A 16,488-nucleotide genomic window follows, 5' to 3' on the forward strand; every position below is an offset into this window, starting at 1 on the left:
ACCAAAATCCTCCCCTCTGTTGTGCAGTATGTTGGCTTCAGTGTGGCAGCCAGCTGGTGCATGGGGGTGTCTGCATTTCAGTGATGCTGTGTGTATAATTAAAGGCTTTTGAGATGAAAGGACCTATGTAAGTAAGTAATATCCCCTGCACTGGTGGGCCCATCAATAATAGCACCTACATGGAGGGCTATTATAATTCAAAGTTAACACCCATCCCCCCTATAATACTGTTGTTATGGCAGGAGTTAACAGTGCCATAATGATAGTCTTACAATTTTCTTTAGGGCATGAGCAAGTTTTTAGGCTTGGAAGAAAATGCTGTGGCGATAGTAGTTTTGTGATACAAGGTATTTTGGGGGGAACTTTGGCAAGCCTCAAAGGAGTTGCTCTCTCCCTCAATCTAACTAGTCAATTCTTGAATCAGAGATGCTTCTTGGGAACTGGGTATCTGCTACTGCTTGGGAGAGGAGCGATACTATTCACCAGCTAGAAGTCCTAGACACAGAGGCTTTAATGCTGATGCCTTGAATACTAAAAATTGAATTAGAGAACTTTTATCCTGTAAAAGGTTTACCTACCTCAAGAAGTCTAAAGAAACTACATGTTCACTTACTTAGCAATAATAGAGAACAAAGAGAATAGATTTAGATTCTACATTGTGCTCAAAGAACTTGGACAAGAACATTAAAAGTGCTTTCCCATTTGATCACCAGAAGTGAAATGTTTGCTGAGATATCAGGAGCTAAATTCTTCAGTCATTTAGATTAATGGGCAGGTTCCCATGGACACAGACAACTCCAATATTTGCTCTTTTAATGCAACAGTAGGAAGATACTGCTTCTTGTGACTGCCTTTCGGAGTATGCCCAGCCCCAGAAGTATTTAATCAAACAACGAACGTCTTGCAGGAGTGAAAATGTACCTTAAGAACATAATAGCCTACAGCAGCACCCTACTGAACATCAGGAATGATTATGGAGAACACTGGAAATTGCAGAAAAAACCAATCTTATACCAACCAAAACCAAATGTCAGTTTCAAACAACTGAAATTGCTTACTTTGGAGAGGAACTGAGCACACATAGGAATAGAGTCAAGTTGTTCCAAAAGTCAAATGACAGTGACTGTGGTGGGACTCAGAGATTTGCAAAGAAAGTTGAATTATGGCAGTAAGTTCATAACTACTTTGAAAAACTTACCTGTGAAAACTCCTTTAGAAAGACAGTATCCCAGGATGCCAGAAGATGAGAGAGAGGTCAAGGATTTGAAGAGAATACTGACTACTACATGAGAATTGAAGATCTTTGGTACTGCTGAAAGAAATCCATCTCTGCACAGATGATTCAGAAGGAGGGCTTGGAGTTGTCGTGCTACAGAGACGAGGGACTTTATTCATTACAAGTAGACATTATGGGAGTGAGAGCTTTGAGAGTGGCAGAGAAAATGTAAGTGCAAATCACAGAAGGGATGCTAGGTCACAGAATCATAGACTCTCAGGACCAATCCCCAACTAAATCATCCCAGCCAGGGCTTTTGTCAAGCCTGACCTTAAAAACCTCTAAGGAAGGAGATTCCACCACCTCCCTAGGTAATCCATCCCAGTGCTTCACCACCCTCCTAGTGAAAAAGTTTTCCCTAATATCCAACCTAAACCTCCCCCACTACAACTTGAGACCATTACTCCTTGTTCTGGAGTACCACTGAACAGTTTAGATCCATCCTCTTTGGAACCCCCTTTCAGGTAGTTGAAAGCAGCTATCAAATCCCCCCTCATTCTTCTCTTCTGCAGACTAAACAATCCCAGTTCCCTCAGCCTCTCCTCATAAGTCATGTGGCTCCAGCCCCCTAATCATTTTTGTTGCCCTCCACTGGACTCTTTCCAAGTTTTCCACATCCTTCTTGTAGTGTGGGGCCCAAAACTGGACACAGTACTCCAGATGAGGCCTCACCAATGCCGAATAGAGGGGAATGATCACGTCCCTCGATCTGCTGGCAATGCTCCTGCTTATACAGCCCAAAATGCTGTTAGCCTTCTTGGCAACAAGGGCATACTATTGACTCATATCCATCTTCTCGTCCACTGTAACCCCTAGGTCCTTTTCTGCAGAACTGCTGCCTAGCCACTCGGTCCCTAGTCTGTAGCAGTGCATGGGATTCTTCCATCCTAAGTGCAGGACTCTGCACTTGTCCTTGTTGAACCTCATCAGATTTCTTTTGGCTCAATCCTCTAACTTGTCTAGGTCCCTTTGTATCCTATCCCTACCACTCCTCCCAATTTTAGTGTCATCTGCAAACTTGCTGAGGGTGCAATCCATGTCATCCTCCAGATTATTAATGAAGATATTGAACAAAACCGGCCCAAGGGCCGACTCTTGGGGCACTCTGCTTGATACCGGCTGTCAACTAGACATGGAGCCATTTTGAGCCCGATGATCTAGCCAGCTTTCTGTCCACCTTATAGTGCATTCATCCAGCCCATACTTCTTTAACTTGCTGGCAAGAATGCTGTAGGAGACTGTATCAAAAGCTTTGCTAAAGTCAAGGAATAACGCTTCCACTGCTTTCCCCTCATCCACAGAGACAGTTATCTCATTAGAGAAGGCAATTAGGTTAGTCAGGCATGACTTGCCCTTGGTGAATCCATGCTAACTGTTCCTGATCACTTTCCTCTCCTCTAAATGCTTCAGAATTGATTCCTTGAGGACCTGCTCCATGACTTTTCCAGGGACTGAGGTGAGGCTGTGGTTCCCCGGATCCTCCTCCTTCCCTTTTTTAAAGATAGGCACTACATTCGCCTTTTTCCAGTCATCTGGGACCTCCCCCGATCGCCATGAGTTTTCAAAGATAATGGCCAATGGCTCTGCAATCACATCTGCCAACTCCTTTAGCACCCTCGGATGCAGAGCATCCGCCCCCATGGACTTGTGCTCGTCCAGCTTTTCTAAATAGTCCTGAACCACTTCTTTCACCACAGAGGGCTGGTCACCTCCTCCTCATACTGTGCTTCCCAGTGCAGTAGTCTGGGAGCTGACCTTGTTCGTGAAGACAGAGGCAAAAAAAGCATTGAGTACATTAGCTTTTTCCACATCCTCTGTCACTAGGTTGCCTCCTCATTCAGTAAGGGGCCCACACTTTCCTTGACCTTTTTCTTGTTGCTAACATACTTGAAGAAATCCTTCTTGTTACTCTTAACATCCCTTGCTAGCTGCAACTCCAAGTGTGATTTGGCCTTCCTGATTTCAAGACCTCTTGGAAAGGTCTTGCATGTGGCTGTACAGTCATAGCTTAAAAGCTGAAACAGATCATAAATCACTGATTGCAATATACAAAGAACTTAGAAATGCCACCGAAGGTACAGCATTTACTTCTGAAGGTTTAAAAAAAAAAAGTATGACACAACTGCAGCATGCCAACCAGAATGTTACCTAAGTGATTATAGATGTGCTGTCACTAAAGTATGATATGATATGATACCGTGTTGTCCATTCCACAAAAATCTGCAAACATTTCACCATTTTATTTCATTTCACCGAGGGCTTGTTTCCTCATAATTACTTCCCTACCAATGTTGTTGCTCCCTACTTTAGCATTCATACCTTTAGGCATCCTCACTAGTATAATTTAGTATAGTCTAAATTAAAACTAAGGTACAGGTCTCAAATGAACAAAGTAATTCAGTGTCACAGTTCTGGCTGAGTTCCCAACGTGGATGGTCACCAGTCTGTTTATAATTGGATCCAACCATTGAATCCCATGTGTGTCTAAGCCCAAGGGGTCTAGGCAGAGTCAATCACTGCTTCCAACTGCAGGGCTCCAAAAGCATTATTATTACTTCTATTTTGTGTGACCCTCTTCCTAGGATGCAGGACTCTGTAGTTGAACTGCTGTAGGCCCCAAAGCTCCCAAATCTTTCCAGTTCTGTGCACATTCTCCCAGAGTCCCATCTAGCTGTGGTCACCTAATCCATTGAGGACCATGTGGCAGTTAAAGCAAGGAATGCAAACTTTGCAAAGGAACTTCTTAAACACATATATTTAATTCTTAGACAGCACAGGAGAGTTATGGATCTAGGCAAAACAAACAATAAATGCCATCCCCCTTTGGAGTTCTCACCACTGCCGAGAGTCTTCGGGTTTGGTCAGGTCTTTGGGAAAGGCAAAAGTCCTTTCTGCTCCCCCTCCTCCAGCTGTATCTTCTGTTTGTAGTGATGGAATAGCACCCTTTGTTTAGACAGCTTGCTTGACTCTTCTGAAAATAGTCTGACATTTTCTCTTTCTGTTCTTCCACTGGGGATTTTCCATGTTCACCACTGGAGGGAGGCAAGGAGGTAGACTTGTGTTGCTTTCTGTTTCCTTAGCTTGAAGGTACAGGAAGAACCCAGCATGGGAGGAAAATGGCATGTTGCCAACACCACTGCTAGCTCTTCCTCTGCCTCCCCCTGTCAGACAGGCAAACTGCCTTTGGAGGCCAGCAAAAGCCAGGCAGGGGGAACCACTAGGTGTGAGAGGTGTCTGTTAGTGGAGTCTCTCAGGAAGCTGGTAAGAGAGCTGCAAGAGGTGGTGGCTTATTTGTGTAGCAAACAGAAGTGTGAGGACTTCGACAGGATGCACACAGAGACATCAGAAAGGGCCACAGTACTTGTAATGACAGAAGAGATAGCAACTGCCAAACAGAGCTTCTTTGCCTTGCTGGAGCTGCTGATCTCCACAATCCCCAACCTTGCATGACAGAACATTGTCTCCACTCAGAAGCAGCAGCAACTATGATCTCCCTTCTGCTTCCTGTAGTCACATGGATAAGGTAGCTAACTCATTATCCTATTCATCTCATGCTGCAACAGTGCCCTGGCCTAGAGATGACACTCCCAGAATGCTCTCTGGGATGGAGCGAGAGCTGCTTTAAGGGATATTGCTACTAATAGGGAAGTTTTGCAAGTGCATTGTACAGTTTCAGTTCCCAACATATGGAACAATGTATCTCTGCATGGATCCACTGCACAACAGTGAGCAGTTGGAACATGAGACTGCCAGAGAAGAATGTACTGCTACACAAATCTTTTGGACCTCTCCTCTCATATGTGCATGGGCTGCGTGTGCTAGGGCCACAGAGTCTACTTCAGCACTTAGGCTGGAGTAGCAGCTGCAGGGTAGTTCTACAGCCTTACAAAGGGGAATTTCTCCACACCTTTCCTCCTTGCAGTTCCCCAGTAGCCAGCTAAGTCATTGCCTACAATTTAGGTGACTGATTAGCTCACTGCAAAGTGAAGCCAGCTGCACATGCATATGTAGTGCATCCTTCCCAAGGTGAAGGTCATGAGCAAGCAATAACAGGAGCTTAGAATGGAAAATGGTACACAACCTTATAGTAGTCACTGCTAGGTCCCTGCTATAATACAGGTCCAGGTTTTGTTCCTTATATATTTGCCTGTAAAGGCTGAACAACAACTAGCAAATAAGCAGTGATTCCTTCTCTTAAACCCACACTTTGTTTCTGGAAGATCTTTCCCAACTATTGCTGTCATCAGACTATGATGAAGCACTCTGTAAGATATTGCTTCGGCAGCTGTGAGTAGGGAGAAAGCCTGATGGGGCAGTTGCTTTCCACCTTTTTGTACTTTGAGAGAGTAATGAATGATATAGCCTTGCACTGTTGCCTGCAGTCCCTAGGTGGCTTTACAGAAATCAGTATCTGTATCTCTGTATGCTTTACAAGAATAGCCCCCTGAAAAAGCCAACCCTCCACTGGGCCATACTTCATAATACAGTAATCTGCCAATGTAGGAACAAATGTATAAAATGTGATATTGTTTTTCCACTGTGAATGTAATAGCTCCTCACCATCCTTTCTGTTTGGGGCTTTCCTGTCTCATTTAACTTATTTGCTCCACTCTGCATCTCATTGTGCAGGGGGGGAGGGGCCATAATTCTTCTTTATGTTGGGTTTATCTTATTTCTGTAAAATGGGAGATAAATCCTTTACAGGTCTGTTTCTGATTTGTGTGTGTTTAGCGGGGAAGAGAGTAAAGCCTCTTTGTAATACTTCTCATTTATTCTTTTGAAGAACCTCCTGGGACACACCACTTACGTTATGAGGCACTCTTGTGTCTGCCCTTCTGTGGTCTGAGGCCCTTTGTTCTCAGGCTGCTTTTCCTCCTTCCTTGGCTCCTCCATCTCTGGAATGTATCTGACCTCTGTAAAGGAAGAAGAGGTTGAGCTACATTGATATTGGAGAGGCTGCCAACTTGATTTCCAGAACAAGCAGTTCATTTTGTCATTTTTTTTCCCTTTTAGTGGAAGCCTAGCTTAGTACTGTACAAGATACAAACTAGACAGTCCCACGGCATAGTTTATACAATATGGCCCATAGTAAACCTAGGGAGCTTACTCTTGCTTACTTGGTCTTCCAGCTTGGGCCTAGTTTATATGTTACAGGCACAAGCACCTAGGTGTTTATTAAATAATAGCAGTACCTGGCTGTTTGCTACAATCACACTCCAAAGCAGCACAATAAAGTCTTATCACTGGTTCAATGCAAATGCAATACTTACTTCCTAGAGAACATCATTTGGATGACAATTCTGGGATGCACCATCAACTGGACTCTGTACTTCAGAGAAGTGAAGACACCTAAGCCACAGTAGTTCATGGGAGCTATGTAAGGCAACATTGGTAATGCTAGAAATAAGCAGTCTGCCATGACCAGATCCAGCCCCTAGGTGGAATTAAAGTGTTGTAATTCACAGTTTCCTGCTCTCAGTCCTGCACTTAATGGACATTGGTTCTGAATAGTGGCAGCGCGTTTCCTTTCTGTCTTGCCTCTCAGCAATTGTAGGGGTTAACTTGACCCCACCACTCAGCTATCATTAGGCGTCAAGTGCATCTTTGGGGCTGTGGAGCCAGAGCTAATGTGATGGGGTGAATTGTTTTTACAGAGCAGAGATATTCAAAATGCAATGCTCCCAGGGCACATGAGGTCTGTTGAATTGTCACATGCAGCCAGTTGCTGTCTCAGAACCTGCAGTGTGAGGCCAGATCTGAGCAATAGGCACTTGCAGTCCAACGTGAACTCAAGCAGCCAGCACTTCCTAATAAACAACCAAGAGAGATTTAAGTGTTTGGCCTGTGTGGGTCCAAGATGGGGGACGGATGTTTATCTGCATGGTAGGTGATGCCCTCTGGTTCCAGGCCTGATTGCCACCCAGCCCTTAGAATCATAGAATATCAGGGTGGGAAGGGACCTCAGGAGGTCATCTAGTCCAACCCCCTGCTCAAAGCAGGACCAATCCCCAGACAGATTTTTGCTCCAGATCCTTAAATGGCCCCCTCAAGGATTGAATTTATAACCCTGGGTTTAGCAGGCCAATGCTCAAACTACTGAGCTAAGTCTCCCCCTTCTGTGGCAAAGTTTGGGTGTGGCCATGTGGAGGGGGGCAGGAGTCTCAGCTGGCTCCCGCTGGGACACTAGGCCCAGCAGGAATTCTTCCCTCAGAACACCAGGCGCCTCCCTCCAGGGGGCTCCTGCTGCCTCCCGCGGCCCTGTTGCTCTCCCGCCCCCTGGGAGGTGGGAACCTTTCTCCTCCCCGCGGAACCTTTGCTGCGGAGGCGCCTGTTGCCGCCCGGGGATCCTCTCGCTGCGCTGGCCGGGGGGACGCTTACTGAGGCGGACCCCGAGCAGAGCCTGAGCGCGGAGCCGAGGCAGGAGCGAGGAGGCGCGGGCGGAGCCGAGCCGCTCCGGGGGCCGGCACGCTACCTGCAGCGGGAGGAGTCGCCGAGCCCCGCGGCCCGGCCCGCAGCCCCGCCGGGGAGGTGAGCGCTGCGCTGCCACTGAAGGCATGGGGCGGGGGACGTGCCACAATGGAGGCGCCGGGGCTGGCGGCAGGGGAACAGGGCCCTCGGGGAGAGGCCCCCGGAGAGGCCCAGGCCGCGCCCACCCTGGGGAAGAGGGGGCCAAGCCTTATGCGGTACATCAGTAATGGGGCAGGCTGGGGACTAACAAATACCTGGAGACACTGGATCCCGTTGTGTGTCACTGTCCGAGGAGGAGGGGGGCGGGGCACGGCACAAGTATGGGCAGTCTGGTCCCGGACAACGTGAATTATGCCCCGTGGGATTATACTGGAGGAGGGGAGAAACCTGCTTCCCAGGGAATGAAGAGCCGTGCGCCGGGCTGGAACCTCCGCAGGAAAAGGGTCTGGTAGCCCAGCAGTGGGTTGAAGCCCCGCTGAGTTAGGCAGAAGCTGCGGACGATCAGAATGAAGTGGAAGCAGAGGAAATAGAACTCTTAATGTGGACCTGTAGTCTGGACACGGGGCGAGGTGCGTACTGGAGGCAGGGAAAGTAACAGCTTGGAAATCAGGCTCCTGCTCCTAAATGAACAGGGACAGCCCCAAGGAGATTATATAAGGGTGAACGGATAGTAATGTAACAGAATACACTTTCTGACTCTTCAAACAGAAAACTGATCTGCATGTAAGAAATTAATTGTGCTTCCTTGTTCTCCTTGCCTCATAACACAGGAACAAGGGGCATTCAATGAAATTAAAAGGTGGCAAATTCAAAACTGAAAAAAGGAAATACTCTTACACAGAACATGTAATTAGACTGTGGAATTCATTGCCACAAGTAGTTAAGACCAAAAACTCACTAAGATTAAAAAAGTGCTAGGATGGATAACAATAATAATTATGGAAGGGATATTAAACCTCATGCTTCAAGGTTTATGCTAATCTCTAACTATTAGTGATCAAGATGAGATCTAAGGTGTGTGTGTGGGGGGGGAGCAGTGTATCCCATATTTACCTATTGTTTGGTTCTTACATTTTCCTTTGAAGCATCTGGTACTGATTGCTGTCAGAGTTTGGATACCTGTCTAGATGGATCTTGGGTCTGATCCAGTCTAGCAATTTCTATATGTAAAACATTTTTATAATTTAAATATTGTTGTTTTAGTCACATTCAGTAGTATTAGTAAACAGATATTTAAAACAACAACTTGGGTTTCCAGTATTTTGGTGTGATATTGTTGGATGGACTGTGAGGACCTTTTGTGATATTTGTGAATGGGTTTTGGAGGCTGTTCATTATTAAATATGTGGAGGTATGCCTATCTCATAGAACTGGAAGGGACCCCAAAAGGTCATCGAGTCCAGCCCCCTGCCTTCACTAGCAGGACCAAGTACTGATTTTGCCCCAGATCCCTAAGTGGCCCCCTTAAGAACTGAACTCACAACCCTGGGTTTAGCAGGCCACTGCTCAAACCACTCGAGCTATCTCTCCCCCCCCCCCCCCCTTCTGTGGTGCTGAAACTTTTTCATTTGATTTTCCTCTTCACCAAGCCATAATTTCGTATTTATGTTGAGTAATGTACAGTTGATTTTCACTGATGCCTCTTATTTGTGACGTAAGACAATAGACGCTCACATCGGTGAGACACTTATACATTTCATTAATATGTCTTCCCATAGATTTATAAAGCATTTATTAGAATAGAAGTTTTTGTTTTAAAAAAAGTTTACAAAAAAGCTCCCTTGGTGCTGTTGTATTTTAACAATCTTGACTGCAGACTCACCAAGCCAGCAGGGGTTTACGTTGTCAAGACTCTTCAGTGAAGAGGGCCAGAATGTCATTTCCCCCCCCTTCATCTTAAGTGGTTAATAGTTATTTCCCAGGTGTAAAGCTATAATTTTTTAAAACAGTAGAATCATAGAATATCAGGGTTGGAAGGGACCTCAGGAGGTCATCTAGTCCAACCCCCTGCTCAAAACAGGACCAATTCCCAACTAAATCATCCCAGCCAGGGATTTGTCAAGCCTGACCTTAAAAACCTCTAAGGAAGGAGATTCTACCACCTCCCTAGGTAACCCATTCCAGTGCTTCACCACCCTCCTGGTGAAAAAGTTTTTCCTAATATCCAACCTAAACCTCCCCAACTGCAACTTGAGACCATTACTCCTTATTCTTTCATCGGGTACCACTGAGAACAGTCTAGATCCATCCTCTTTGGAACCCCCTTTCAGGTAGTTGAAAGCAGCTATCAAATCCGCCCTCGTTCTTCTCTTCTGCAGACTAAACAATCCCAGTTCCCTCAGCCTCTCCTCAGAAGTCATGTGCTCCAGCCCCCTAATCATTTTTGTTGCTCTCTGCTGGACTCTTTCCAATTTTTCCACATCCTTTTTGTAGTGTGGGGCCCAAAACTGGACACAGTACTCCAGATGAGGCCTCACCAATGTCTAATAGAGGGGAATTATCACATCCCTCGATCTGCTGGCAATGCCCCTACTTATACAGCCCAAAATGCTGTTAGCCTTCTTGGCAACAAGGGCACACTGTTGACTCATATCCAGCTTCTCGTCCACTGTAACTCGTAAGTCCTTTTCTGCAGGACTGCTTCCTAGCCATTCGGTCCCTAGTCTGTAACAGTTCGTGGGATTCTTCCACCCTAAGTGCAGGACTCTGCACTTGTCCTTGTTGAACCTCATCAGGTTTCTTTTGGCCCGATCCTCTAATTTGTCTAGGTCCCTCTGTATCCTATCCCTACCCTCCAGCATATCTACCACTCCTCCCAGTTTAGTGTCATCTGCAAACTTGCTGAGAGTGCCGTCCACGCCATCCTCCAGATCATTAATGAATATATTGAACAACAAGTAGGATGAAGAGCTACAGTACTGACCCTATTGGCCCCTGCGATTTGAATGGGAGTTCTCCAGGAAGAACCCGGGTGCTCCTATAAGAAGAGGTGTTGGTGGTTTAGTATGTGGTGTGAGTCAGCACTGAACCAATATCCCAGTCCTGTTGGTTGGGGTGCCACCAGTAATCACTGAGCCACATTCCTGAGCCACTTATCTTTAAAGATCCTACAGCCTTTTTAATGAAGAATATGAGTATTTAGCTATTGTGTATTGGCCAGACTCCAGCCTGAGTTACTGTGTAACTTCTGCCTCCCTAAATTCCCCTTGAAATTTCACTTGGATGTAATATGCTACTACATTTTATACTGAACTATAGCATAATGTAGGTGGTATGCTTTTAAAAAAATGGCTCTGTTCCATCCCAGATGTGGCTGCATTTTTGTGGTGAGATTGAAAGCACTGTAGGGTCCTTTGGGATTCTATATACATATAAAATATATAATTTATTATGGTGAGTGGGTGAGTGTATTGTGTTTCATCAATATTTCCTACAAATGACTGTCTGCCCCTTCCCCATTGCTATGCCATAATTTCACCTTTATTCTCATTGCTTAGGTGCCGTATCCTGCAAGTCTGTCTGTCTTGCTCTATCTTGTTTTGAGTGCCCCAAAATACTCTTTGTTTCAAATACCTACTATTCTAAATATGGCCGGGTCATTAGGGTAAGGGGGGGAGTGGTGTTGAAATAAGTATTCCTTCAGGATTTGAGCTGAAATTTAAAAACAGAAAGTTTGTTGACCACAGATGTTGTGTTACCAGGAACCAAATTTAGCAAAACTTTATAAATCCAGAAGTTAAACATATAAATATTTTTAAATACCATTTATAGGTGGCAGATCAACGACATTATAATGCAGTTCTTTCTAATCATGCAGTTAAGTTATGCTGTAGTTTTAACTTTGCTACTTTCAGGAGTTTATAACTTTTTGGGAAATAATTCTGCAGGGAAATTTTCTATGCTCATTCTAAATGTGAATTCTGTGTAGAAAACTTAGTGAAATTACTTTTTTTTTTTGAGTTAAGAAATGTTTCAGATTCTCTATTTTGTACTCAACAAAAAAGGGTTTAATTTTTAAAAACTTGAAGCTTGCCATGGATTTAATACTCAAAGAGGGGAAACACCTTCAATATCTTGAAACTTGGTTTAGAAATAAGTTTGCATATTTTGTGCATGTAACATATTTTCTAAAAAATACTTAATAAGGTACTGAGGTAGGGAGTATATTGAAATAATTCCATCTTTTTCTCATCCTAACTAGAAAGTACAAAAGCTGTTGATCAGTACCGTGTACAGGCAGTTAGCATTTACTGATTACTAAACACTGTTGAATGAATCTATTTGATTCAGTAAGTTGAAGGAAGTGTCAGGAAATACGCAGTTGAATGCACTGAAATAATGAAAACCGAGACATTTTCTAAAGTGAAATGTAAACATTTTCAAGGATTATTAGGCAGAAAATTAGAACGGATTTTTGCTCATCTCAAAAAGTGCAGAAATTGGTTTCTTTAAACTTTTCCAGATCAAATGTGCCATTGAATGCAATTTTGTCTATTGAAGTGGAAGAGCAGAACATTGAGTTTAAAACTGCAAGTGAGACATATTCAGTGCCTTTGGTGTCATTGCAATGTTGCTGTGATAATTCAAATCCTGTTTAGGATCTTCTAGCAACTACTGAGTATCAACTTCAGAATAGTCTTTGTGTGACTCTGATGCCTCAAAATGTCAAAGATTAGTTGGCAGTAATGCCATTAAAATAACTTGAACTTGACAAGAAAGTTGCATCTTTTTATATTAATAATGTCACCTTCATGAGCAATACATAGAAGTGATTGAAGTATTTTGTCTTGGATATGTATTTTTGTCCTAGACTTAAACCTGCACATCCACCACTATGTGCTGCAAGTGAAGAAATAGAGGAAAAGTTAAAGGAAGAACCAGAAGAATCAACATTGACATTAATGGAAGATGGTTGGTCAAACATGAGAGAGGACTCTCTAATGGTGGCAAGCATCCATGGATGGAATGTGTGTTCTACTTAAACTGCTGAATAATTGTATGCAAATGGTAGAAGATTCCCTCAAGAATGTAGAGAAAATTGTAACAAAAAGGTCTTTGCCAGTTGCTCAGATATGAAGCTAAGGGAGTATTTCTTCGGAGTAGTCATTCAAAATTTTGTGTGTTCAGTACAGTATTTAAAATTTGATGAGGGGGGGAAAAAAAAGGAACATCTACTGCAGCCCTAAAACATGTGATGGAAGTTCAAAATTTCTTCGACAGTTAGCATCAACCTCTTGATTGGTTGAAAATAGGAGAAGATGCCCATAGTTCACAGCAACGGTTAATGGAACTAACAGGAAGATTGTGGCCCGATCTACATGTAAAAAGTTTTAATGGCATAACTGTCAGTAAGGGATGTGATTCTTTTTTTTGCTCACATGACTTTGCTGGTAAAAGCCCTAGTGTAGACACAATTATGGCTTATTTCATTTCCTAAATGGAAATAAGATACAATGACCAGTATAATTGCATCTACTCTGTGATTTTGTTGTTGTTGTTGTTGCTTTAATTATACAGAGTTAAAGCAGCAAAGTGTAGAAAAACCCCAAATCTCTACAACTGCATCCAAATACCATAAGTATATTGAAACTTGCACTGAATATGAGGAGAACTTTGATCAGGACATAAGACACAAAACATAATACACGCTTTACATAACAAGGGAATCTAAAAGGAGGTACTAAACTTATAAAAAAAAATTGAACGAGGTTTTGTAATAATTTGACAGATTACAGGCAAATATTGCTACAGTCACAATCTCTGTGGAAATCTTGCTTGATCTAATAAAGAACTGGAACTACACAAGAAGAGAATAAATTCATATAATCTATAGAACCCTTCCGTTTCTTAGTCAGTATGACTGATTCCAAATACATAGAAAGGTCAAGTTTAAGTCCAGTACAGAAGAGGTGAAACGTGGCTGATGTAACATTATCCTGAGTTTGTTCCTTTTTCTTCTGGTATTTAAAATCAAAGATCCAGGTTTCTACCCAAAATCTCAGTTTGTGAAGATTGGCACAGTCCATCAAAATAGTGAGAAATGGTGGAAGTGATGTGACAGAAGACAGGACAGTTAAATTCAAAATATCAATTTTTTTTTTAAAAAGACCTGTAATCCAGACCAGCATCTTGGCCTCAAGTAAGCATGTTGCTAGTGCATTTGCACTGGTTTAGTATACACTGAAATAGACTACCTCTTGAAAATGTGATTAAGTTGGTAAAAATGGGTTGGTATATCAGGGTCTTATCCAGCTTTCCACAGTCATGAGTTGGAGCTGGATCAGCCCATATGGGCTATCTAACAAAGGCCAGGAGTGATGACTAGTGTCAGTCTGTTACAAATATATAGAAAGGTCATAGTTTTAAAAAAAAGTTTTAAAAAAATTATAGATTTTCTGACGCACAAGGTATTGCACCCAACATACAGTAACTCTATTTTGGACCGCTTTCTGATCAATAAAAATGAATTAATCACTGGACTGGATGTTGGTGGTTACCTAGGGACCAGTGATCATGACCTGATTACATTCAATATGGGCAAACATAAGATAGTTCCAACAAGTAATGTGTATATACAGTATCCTCCTGATTATCTGAATAGCATGGGGGACACAGATTTTATTCCGATAACCAGGAGTTCATTTAATTGAGAGGCTCAGAGCTATTCACCAGCTGGGTGGGGACTTGTTCTCCTCCTCCTCCTCCTCCTCAGTCATGGCCAGGAGTCTTTTCTTTGCCCCACTCACAGCCATGACAGGGGCTGCAGAGGGGACCCTGTGCTGCTGCAGGGCCAGTGACACCCAGTCCCTGCAGGCGCAAGGTGCGGCAGGAGGAGGCTGCAGTCAGAGCAGACACACCTGGCAAGGATTCTGTTCTGCCCTGCCAGGACTGCAGCCTTCCATCCATCTTCCACCTGCAGGGATCGTGTGTCTGTGACCCTGTGGCAATGCAGGAGCCCTCTGTATCTCCCTCCCTGCCTCCTGTGACAACAGAGCTGCAGAGGACTCCCTGTGCTGCCACAGGAGACATTCAGTAGCAGGGTGGTCTCCCCCATGGCCAGGGGCTTGTCCTCCTCCTCCTCACAGTCCTGGCTGGGAGGGTCTCTGCTCTACTTGCTGTACCTCCTTATTATCCAAATCCCTTCCTTGCCCTCTGCAACATGTATCTCATGTTGGGGGACAAGGAAGGAATTCAGATATTGTGTTGGCGTTTCGATAATAGGGTTTCAGATAAATGGGAGTATTCTATACTTGGTGCTTCAAAAGGCTAATTTACCAAAGCAGAGGAAAACTATGAGTGAAATGATTGGGGGGAGGGGAGGAAATTAGGCAGAAAAATTAGCTAGCCAAAAAGCCACAATTACACAATCAAGAAAGGATACTTTTGGCAAAAAACCCATTCTTTTTCAGAGGTGAGGTGAAGGCAGCAATTAGAAATAAAAAGCAGTGTCTATCAAGTGGGAAAAAATGAGGCAGTAGATAGCAATCAATATCAATTAGAAGTTATGAAGTGTAGAAAATTTATAAGGAAAGCTAAAGACATCAGGAAAAAATCCATGACAGGCAGGGCGAAGGGCAGTAAGGAGGAGTTTCAGTATATTAGAAACCAGAGCAGTCCTAGCATTGGTAATACTAGATGGAAATAATCTAATTGTTATAATGCTGCATAAAAATTGTGTTGAATACATATTTCTCTTCTGTATTTGGAAAGAAGCAGGATATGTCGTCAGCCGCATGTGATATGGCACATTTTCCAGTCCATTAATAACTACGGAGGGTTTTAAACAACATCTACTAGACAAAAACATTTTAAAATCAGGAGGCCCAGATAACTTGTACCTAAGAGTCCTAAAATAGTTGGCTGAAGAGCTCTATAGCTACTGATGTTAATTTTTAATATATCTTGGAATATTGTGGAAATTTCAGAAAACTGGGAGAGTAATATTGTGAAAATATTCCAAAAGGGTAAGCCAGGTGACCCAGCTATCTGAAGGCTGGTTAGCCTGACATCAGTCTCAGGCAAAATAATGGAATGGTTGATATGAGATTCAATTGTTAAAGAATTAAAGGATAGAAATATAATTAATGCCAGTTAACATGGTTTATGGAAAGTAAGTTTTGTCAAACTTGACTTCATTCAATGAGATTATAGATTTGGTTGCTAAAGGTAACTGTGTAAATCTAATAGACTTTGTACTGCACAACATTTTGATTAAAAAATTAGCACTATACAGTATCAATAAAGCACTCATTAAATGGATTAAGAGCTGACTAACTGACAGGTCTCAAAAAGTAGTTGTCAATGAGGAATTGTCATTGAATGGGGATGTGTCTTATGGGGTTCCACAAGGATTGATACTAGGTCTGATGCTATTCAACATTTTGATCAATGATCTGGAAGTAAATGTAAAATCACTGCTGATAAAATTTGTGGATGACACAAATATTAGTGAAGTGATGAACAGTGAAGGTAGGGCAGTCATAGAGAACAGTGAAGGTAGGGCAGTCATCTGGGTTGCTTGGTAAGTGAGGAACATTCAAACAAAATATGTTTTAATACAGCCAAATGCAAAGTTATACATCTGGGAACAAGGAGTGCAGGCCATACCTACAGACTGGGGGACTGGATCCTGGAAAGCAGCATCTTTGAAAAGGATTTAGGAATCTTGGTGGACAAGCAACTGAACGTGAGCTCCTAGTGCTGATATTGTGGCAAAAAGAGCTAATGTAATCCTTGAATGTAGA

The 16,488-nt window shown here is 43.2% G+C and overlaps 1 protein-coding gene and 1 long non-coding RNA gene across 5 annotated transcripts in view; one reads left to right on the top strand and one right to left on the bottom strand.

The window, feature by feature from the left end:
• Positions 1–4,014: 4,014 nt before the first annotated feature.
• LOC103306368 (uncharacterized) lies at positions 4,015–8,350 on the bottom strand. The gene is made up of 4 exons (XR_002889408.3): positions 7,999–8,350; positions 6,547–6,710; positions 6,084–6,189; positions 4,015–4,308 (listed from the first exon to the last, which is right to left on the bottom strand). It is a non-coding gene; the product is annotated as an uncharacterized LOC103306368 (long non-coding RNA).
• The window catches only part of RAD54L2 (RAD54 like 2), a 101,885-nt gene continuing 92,908 nt past the window's right edge, over positions 7,512–16,488 (top strand). Inside the window, exons 1-2 of one of the 4 annotated variants that reach the window (XM_065551356.1) lie at positions 7,516–7,804; positions 16,306–16,430. The gene's annotated coding sequence lies outside the window, so the exon portion shown is untranslated. Of the gene's footprint in view, positions 7,805–16,305; positions 16,431–16,488 lie in introns of all 4 variants that reach the window. The other 3 variants (XM_008172086.4, XM_042861767.2, XM_005285280.4) reach the window with 3 other exon arrangements.

This window comes from Chrysemys picta, chromosome 7 (genome assembly GCF_011386835.1).
Source record: "Chrysemys picta bellii isolate R12L10 chromosome 7, ASM1138683v2, whole genome shotgun sequence".
NCBI classification, from domain to species: Eukaryota; Metazoa; Chordata; order Testudines; family Emydidae; genus Chrysemys; species Chrysemys picta.